The 8,191-nt window shown below is 41.6% G+C and overlaps 1 long non-coding RNA gene across 2 annotated transcripts; it reads left to right on the top strand.

Moving 5' to 3' along the window:
- The first annotated feature begins 669 nt into the window (after positions 1-669).
- LOC143887668 (uncharacterized) lies at positions 670-6,826 on the top strand. 2 transcript variants are annotated; one of them, XR_013254328.1, is made up of 2 exons: positions 670-1,847; positions 5,405-6,826. It is a non-coding gene; the product is annotated as an uncharacterized LOC143887668 (long non-coding RNA). The 2 variants fall into 2 exon arrangements; XR_013254329.1 differs by having other exon boundaries at positions 5,345-6,826.
- Positions 6,827-8,191: the final 1,365 nt, after the last annotated feature.

The raw sequence follows: 8,191 nt of genomic DNA, 5'->3' as shown, positions 1-8,191 counted from the left end.
CTTTGAACATCATACAACTATGATGTCTCATTTCCTTGGAATCCGTACAAATACGGTATTTCATTCTCTTCGAGTCCATACAACTATGGTCTCTTATCCCCTTTGAACATCATACAACTATGATGTCTCATTTCCTTGGAATCCTTACAAATATGGTATTTCATTCTCTTCGAGTCCATACAACTATGGTCTCTTATACCCTTTGAACATCATACAACTATGATGTCTCATTTCCTTGGAATCCGTACAAATACGGTATTTCATTCTCTTCGAGTCCATACAACTATGGTCTCTTTTCCCCTTTGAACATCATACAACTATGATGTCTCATTTCCTTGGAATCCGTACAAATACGGTATTTCATTCTCTTCAAGTCCATACAACTATGGTCTCTTATCCTCTTTGAACATCATACAACTATGATGTCTCATTTCCTTGGAATCCGTACAAATACGGTATTTCATTTTCTTCGAGTCCATACAACTATGATCTCTTATCCCCTTTGAACATCATACAACTATGATGTCTCATTTCCTTGGAATCCGTACAAATACGGTATTTCATTCTCTTCGAGTCCATACAACTATGGTCTCTTATACCCTTTGAACATCATACAACTATGATGTCTCATTTCCTTCGAATCCGTATAAATACGGTAATTCATCTTGCCCAAGCCCATTCAAAAATGATGCTGCGTTTTCATTAAGAATCTTTCAAAAGTCATCCATTATTCTCTCTGAGACCATTTGAAAATGACGTCTCATTTCCTCTGAAGCTGTTCAAAAGCGATATTCCTTTCCCTCCGAAAATCCATTTGAAAATGGTATCCCATTTCTCTCGTTGCCAGCGGCACCGGGCAGCGGGTTTGTTTTATTGCATTCCAATTCTAGGATTTCATCTAAGGTCTTGCATTATATTAGGTTGCATTGTGTTTAGGGGGTTCTTTGTCGATTAAAGCTACGCAAAATGGTTCTGTCATTTTGACTTTGGTATTCGATGACTACGTCGTCTCTACCAAAGAGGGGCATCTGTAGACACCCACATTTTGCCTTACTTTAACCAACAATAACCTAATATATTGATCCGTAGAATTTCATTGGTAAAGTATGCATCCTCAAATTTTTTGAAAAAAACAAAATGATAAAGAGATGTACCTGGTGAGATGATTAGACCCGAAAAATTGAAAAATACCCTGATTGGTGAATTTAGTGTGTTAAATCCATGTGAGAACCCCCTCTATCATTGATTTATATGTTTTAGGTCATTAATATCTTGATCTGACTTTACGGATCATCAATCGGGACAAAATAAGCTAGGGTCACTTCATAGCCCGGACCCTGATTCCATTCCGAGACCCGATTTCCGTAAATCGTTAGATCAATGGCAGATCTCGACCTAGGTCTAACCATCCAAAATCACCTAACCTCTCCTCTCATCCTAACCATCCAAACCTCACCTAACCTCACCTAACCTCTCCTCTCATCCTAACCATCCAAACCTCACCTAACCTCACCTAACCTCACCTAACCACCTAACCTCACCTAACCTTACCTAACCTCACCTAACCTCACCTAACCTCACCTAACCTCCTATCCCATTCTCCTATAAATACCCTCTCATCCCACCATCCAAATGAGGAGAAGGAAGAAGAGAAGAAAAAAAAGAACCCCTCTCTTAGAAAACTCATCCCTCTCCCTCATCTCTTCAAGGGATCGGCCATCCTTGCCGGATCGGGTGATTTTATACGTTGGGTGATATATATCAAAAGCGGTCATTATCAAGCAAGGAATCATCTTCAAGGAATTAACATCAAAGAAAAATCAAACACAAAGTGGGTTTTCAAAGAGGTAGGCATTTATTTCAATTTTATGTAGGGTCTGTTTTCATGCATATCTTTTACTTTAAAAGAAAAACCATGTTAGGAAGCATCTAGGATCAATCTTTACTCATATTCTTCTTGATGGTAGACTTTGAAGTTATACATGTTTCCCTCTTCTCTTAACCCATCTGATCTTCATTTTTATTTTTCCCTAATGGTTCACACCCTGGTTCCCCCTGGTTAGCCTCTGGTTAGCTCCTGGTTGCACCCAGGTTCGCTGCTGGTTGCACCCAGGTTCGATACTGGTTGCACCCTGGTTCCCTGCTGGTTCGCACCTGGTTCGCACTCTGGTTCCCTACTAATTCGCACCCTGGTTCGCACCCTGGCCAGCCCCTGGTTGTACTCTGGTTCGTACCCTGGTTCACACCCTGGTTCCCCCTGGTTAGCCTCTGGTTAGACCCTGGTTGCACCCAGGTTCGTTGCTGGTTGCACCCAGGTTCGATACTGGTTCGCACCCTGGTTCCCTGCTGGTTCGCACTCTGGTTAGACCCTGGTTGCACCCAGGTTCGCTGCTGGTTGCACCCAGGTTCCCTGCTGGTTGCACCCTGGTTCCCCTGCTGGTTCGCACCCTGGTTCCCTGCTGGTTCGCACCCTGGTGCACCCTGGTCCGCACCCTGGTTTGTACCCTGCTTCCTCCTGGTTAGACCATGGCTAGTCTCGGGTTTGCTCCTAACTTAGACCCAACTCACTAAACCCCATACCCATAAGCCTTAAACCCTATAACCGAGTCACATCAACCCAAGCCATACCTTTGTCCACTCACTGAGGCACACCATTTATCCATAAATCTGGTTACATTAAATCTAACCCAGCCAGGCCACCTGCAGCTTAAGTCAAATCGCCCCAATACAATCCAACCAAGTGGGATCCCAACCCAGCTCAACTGAGTCAACTCTAGCCAACCTCCCTAGTCGAGTTGACCCAACTCTCTAGTCGAGTATGCTCAACCTCTTTAACCGATTGGACTCTCCCCTTAGTTGACTCAATCCAATTCCTTAATCAACCCATCCCAATGCAACCGAGTCGCATTCGACCAAGTGGCGGCCTTCCATGTCACAACCGAGTCATTCCCCTATTCTACTAATGCCCGTTTACACCTAATAGAACTTCCTCCCTTTTGCCTAACCAAGTCATATCCCAACACAATCTGAGTCGCATGTCTGAATCCATTTGGCCGAATCTCATAAGCCCGCCCATTTTGAATTCCCAAAATTCAAACCCTTGATGATTCCTATATGCTCAATTCTTTGATGCAAATTCCCAATTCCAAAATCCCATTGATAAATCAATGTTTCTGAATCTCAAGTCCAATGCTCAAATACAAACCCGATTCCTGATCCAAATACCAATTCTGTTTTCCAAAATCCAAGTAACCTCCCCAGCGGAACTACGTGTGGCTTGATCCCCATCGCGGGGTACGTAGGCAATTTGGCACTCCCAAGTTCAGTCGCACCTTTCTCTATCTTTCTCATTCCCTCACACTATTTCATCATCTCTTCCATCCTTTTTTTCACTAACCTCGAGAATTTAAATCGATTTGTCTTGTGTCTTTCGGAACCGTTGGATCACGGTTTCCGTCTTAAGAACCATTAGAGCCCACTTTAGGAACACTGGTGTCGTGTCGTGTCCTAAGTTTTAGGGAGTCCTAGAGTTAGGAGTCCAGCCTCATCACGGACGTTTGCTATGTATAGCAACCGTGCCATAGGCCTAGTTACACTAGTCACCCGATCTTTCCCTAGGACAAGCCTAGTAAACTAGGATGTAGGCTAACCTGCATTAGTCTAAGGGACAACTTGCATTTAGATAAGAATCATATAGCATCTTCGATGAAATCCTAAGATAATAAAATCCTCAACTTGAATTAAATAACTTCTCCTAAAACTGTTGAAACAGTCAATCCCGTCTAGGTCGGTGTCTTAGTTGAGTTAGGCATATGTAACTTAGCTTAGGTGCACCGAACTACGTCGACTCTGATCCCAGTGAGGCTTGGGTACGTAGGCAGCTTGGATGTCTGACGGCATACCACCCGCGAGTCGGCACCACAACAAATTGTGGTGTTTTGTATATTAATTTTCTTGTAAATGCTTAATCAAATCACTTAGGATTTTCCATGAAATTAGAATTCTAGGAGAACTTTCACTTAGAATGAATCCAGACAAATTAATAAATCAAGATACACATCTAGGATTCACATTAAAATTAGATCATAGGATGCATGTCACTTAGTTCGCACATTAACATAGAGTTGAATGAGCCATTTAAAATAAATTTAAAAGAATTAGCTTTTGGAATCGAAGACCGATTATCGGGCAGGAATGGTGCATGTGGCGGATAACTCCCCATACCTTCCATTCTCGTAACCAGGTAGCGAGTCTAGATTTCTGGTTAATTACGGGTCCTAGATCCCACATCTAGGTGGCGACTCTGTCAGTCTCTTTCGTGTGGAATTCGGATTGCCTTAGTGATCCCAAGTTCACAGGAAAGATTAATTCAAATCAACATTAAAATGCACACGCCAATCGCGTGGGTACGAGAGACCAAGAGAGAGAGCGCGGCGGCTCGCGCCCCACCCCTCTCGCGGGATCGGGTCCCACAGTCTGGCGACTCTGCTGGGGATCACCTAACTTCATTAAAACTTCAAAAGATAATTCATTTGAATTTAATTTTAAATGGCTCATAAAAACTCTATACTTGTTAGATTAGTTTGTCTTGTTTTATTTTCTCATCACATTTTACTCAAACTTAATTTAACAAAACCTGAAGGCATCATAGATTGCGCAAACATATTGCACACACTTACATCACTTGCATCTAAACCATGCATCTCACGTGCACACACATCCTATTTTAGGAACCCGGAGTGTTATCTAGCATGGTTGACTGGGATTTCATCACCTGGTGCCTCTGTGCTAGAGAAGCATTCCACCCTTAGCCTAGTACCTTTATGGTACGTAAACGGATCCCTTGTTCACGTACTGATACGCCGGACACTGGTACAGTATATCGAACATGGATTCGCGCTAAGGGAACTCTTGGCCTTACCCCTAGATTAACCCACACATGCATGTAATATACGAACACATGTGCATCACGTGTGTGAGCCTAGTTTAGGATATTCTACCTATTTGTGTCTAGATTAGGCCGTAGTCCATCTTCCAATGGCTACGATCGGTCCTTAGATACACGAACAAAGGCATGAGTCGAGATTCTCTCTCCACTCCGATAGATTAGGATTAGGGTTGATGCCTTCAGGTAACACTGATAAAATGTGAAAAAAAAAAAAAAAATTTCCCTTTGGGTTAGGATATAAATCCCATCATTTCCAAAAATCTCATAGGATTAGTCATTCATGATCTATCCGTTGAAAGCAATCTTATGCTATCTCATCTAATCTTTTGATCGTGCGTCTTTCGTTCTTCTGTCATACGATTCGATCGTATCTTCATGCCATCCCCTAACTGGCAGATGCAGAATCTCACAATCTTTCGATTATGCGTTCTCATGATCTGATCATGCCTGGTCCAGATAATCCAATCTTGCTTGTACCCCTGGTCTGTTCCTCCTCTAGGGGCTACCTTTTTCAAGATTATTTTGCTAAGTCCTTCAGAGTTCACTCTCAGAATCCTTGAGCTAGGGGCATTTCCCTATGCGAATCAGTCATCATTGTCCAAAATTGAAAGTATCAGCCATGATGATGTTCAGAACGAACCAGCCTTCGCCGAGCCTTCAACGCCAAACAGTTGCAGCAGTTAAAGTTTTAGTCACTTACTATTTTATGTTGAGTCAGTCATCATGGTCAGTATAATTGTTGAGTCCGGTCTTACAGTTAAAGGTCAATGCCTAGTCCAGGCAAGTTATCTTCTGTTTCCCTTTCTTATTTAGAGTTGTGAATCCTGAGCATGTTCAGGATAGGTCGTCTGATGTAATAGCTTTTCTTTAAATAAAATTTCAGTCAGTTCCAAAAAGTTCACTTGTGTCTGTTCTTAAGTGTGCTTCTGATCTTAAAATAAGACTCCCTCTTCAAATGAGGACAAAATTGACGAAACTCCACTTGAGTCACAGCAATTACTTGAACGAGAGGAGGAGCGCCAATCCCAACCTTTCAAAGATGAAATTGAAATGATAAACACTAGCACTGAAACTTTGATTCAGTGAATGCCGATTGAAAATACATTACCCTCTGAAGAGTGTGAAGAATTGATAAAATTATTTCAAGAATAAGATGATTGTCTAGAAAAGCTACAACCGATACCAGGGGCAAGACATAGTTGGAAAGCTCAAAGAAAATGAAGAAAGTGAGAAGATATATGCTATACAAGGGGCATAGAGTGGAAACAACTTTCATATTTCCAATTAATGACCTTGGTTCTCAAATTCATAACATAAAGCCAACAAATTCAAGATAAGAAGTTCAAGAGCAAGCATTGAAAAGTGATCATCAGAACGAATCCATAGATGGAGGATGTCAAAGAACAAGTTTCGCTCTATGAAAGTCGAAAGCACACTTTAGAATCTTGGAAGAAGAAGATCCATTATCTCTTACCTGGAAATGCCGTCAAACTCCGTAAAAAAATAAATAAAACAAAACAAAAAAGAAAAAAATAATCAGTACCAGACGGACTCTAGCCAATCTGAACATCGGAAGGCCCCCTTTGGCCGAATAAATCCCAAAATCAGAACCAATGTCAAAAGAATACCGGTTTGCAAACCCTTCGAGCCTGAATAAAATTTTCTTGAAAACCCATCAAACCAGGGGCATTTCCCCGAACTACGCGAGACCTGATCCCTACACTGGGGTACGTAGGCAGCTCGGTTAAACCGAGTTCGGTCGATTCAAAAAAAAAAGAAAAAGAAAAATCAATCGTTCCAGAAAAAAAAAGAGGGACAAGTTCCAAAAGAAGAGAAGTTAATTGTTCCAGAAAGAAAAGAAAAAAGGAAAAAAATCAATTAACCTTCAAACAATTGATCTTCAAACTAGGGGCATTCGCCTTGACCTACACACGACCTGATTCCTACCTTGGGATATGTAGGCAACCTGTTCACAGGTTCGGTCGAAATCTTTGTTGAACCTTAAGCCATTCTTTGAAAAGCCCTATCCTACCTATAAAGTCCTTCTGGTGTTCAGAACTAATGAGCTAGGTCCCGAGACACAATAAAAAAAAATGATGAATAAGAAAACGAACGGAGTTTGAAGATCTGCTAGACTGAAAACCTGAAAGGGCGGTCTAGGCAAAATTTAAGATCATTCCCCTGCTAAGTTGAAAACCCGAAAGGGCGGCTTAGGCAAAAGCTAAGGGGATAGCCTGCTGGATCAAAAACCTAGAAAGGTGGTTCAGGCAAAAGTTAAGGCTAGCACGGTCCGCCAAGTTAAAAACCCCGAAGAGGTGACTTGGTCACGGTAAGAGAATCATTATAAGAAGGCTACAGCTGGTATCAAGACTGAAGATCAACTGAAGTTTAAGCAAATTCAAGTGACATCCTCAAAACTGGGGGCATTGAAGCTAAGCAATCTTAGGGGGCGTAATTAAATCCTTGAGGCATTACTATTTTAAGAAAAAAGTCCAGTGTTTACCAATTGAAAAACCATTTCTTGAAAGGATAGACTTACCAAATAAAACGTTAACTAAGTCAGAAGCATTACTGTGTCTGTCTGTGTAGTTACTCAATCTTTGTCATTCTATGTTCACTCCTTCAGGGCTGCTCAATCCTTTGAGTAGTGCCTTTTATCTAAGTTTTCTCTTTAGAAAGAGTCAATCGTCGTTCTTATGTCCAAATGATGCAACTGTCTTGGTGAAGGAGGCCCGGCCTCGGCAGCTCCCTGCGATCGTATGAAAGAGCTCGGTAATCTAGTCAAGCAGCTACATTTCAAAGAAGATCAACTCAGAAGAGTTCAGAAGTAGAAACATCAGAAAGCCCAGCTTTCGTAAAAAGATCATACCCCAGGAAGGCACCTTAAGCTTGGAAGAGCCCCAGATGCAATGGTGGTTGAGCCAATTTCTCAGAAAGATGAACCATTAAAATTCGGAATCTCCTTCCAGTTAGTTAAATACTATCCTGGTCAAGAAATGTTTATCTAAACACCTGTCAAGAGGCAAATCCCACTTTTCCATGATTATATCCAAGAGAGCCATTGTTCTAAATTACCAATCTCAAATGTCTTGTTCAAGGTTTCAGTTATCAAAATCCCCAGAAGACAAGACCAACAGTCTCATTGAGAAAAATCTTGTTAAAGTTTCATAAAAGTGTTCCTAATCCATTCTTGTTACTAATGGTTCTTCGTTCATAAGGTTGGTCGTCTCATCATTCGTCAAA

Source organism: Tasmannia lanceolata, unplaced genomic scaffold, assembly GCF_043159265.1.
Source record: "Tasmannia lanceolata isolate RefF3 unplaced genomic scaffold, GAP_Taslan_0.1 ptg000012l, whole genome shotgun sequence".
NCBI lineage: Eukaryota > Viridiplantae > Streptophyta > Magnoliopsida > Canellales > Winteraceae > Tasmannia > Tasmannia lanceolata.
Note: the sequence above shows the minus strand (reverse complement) of the source record. Positions and strands in the feature narration are given on the sequence as shown.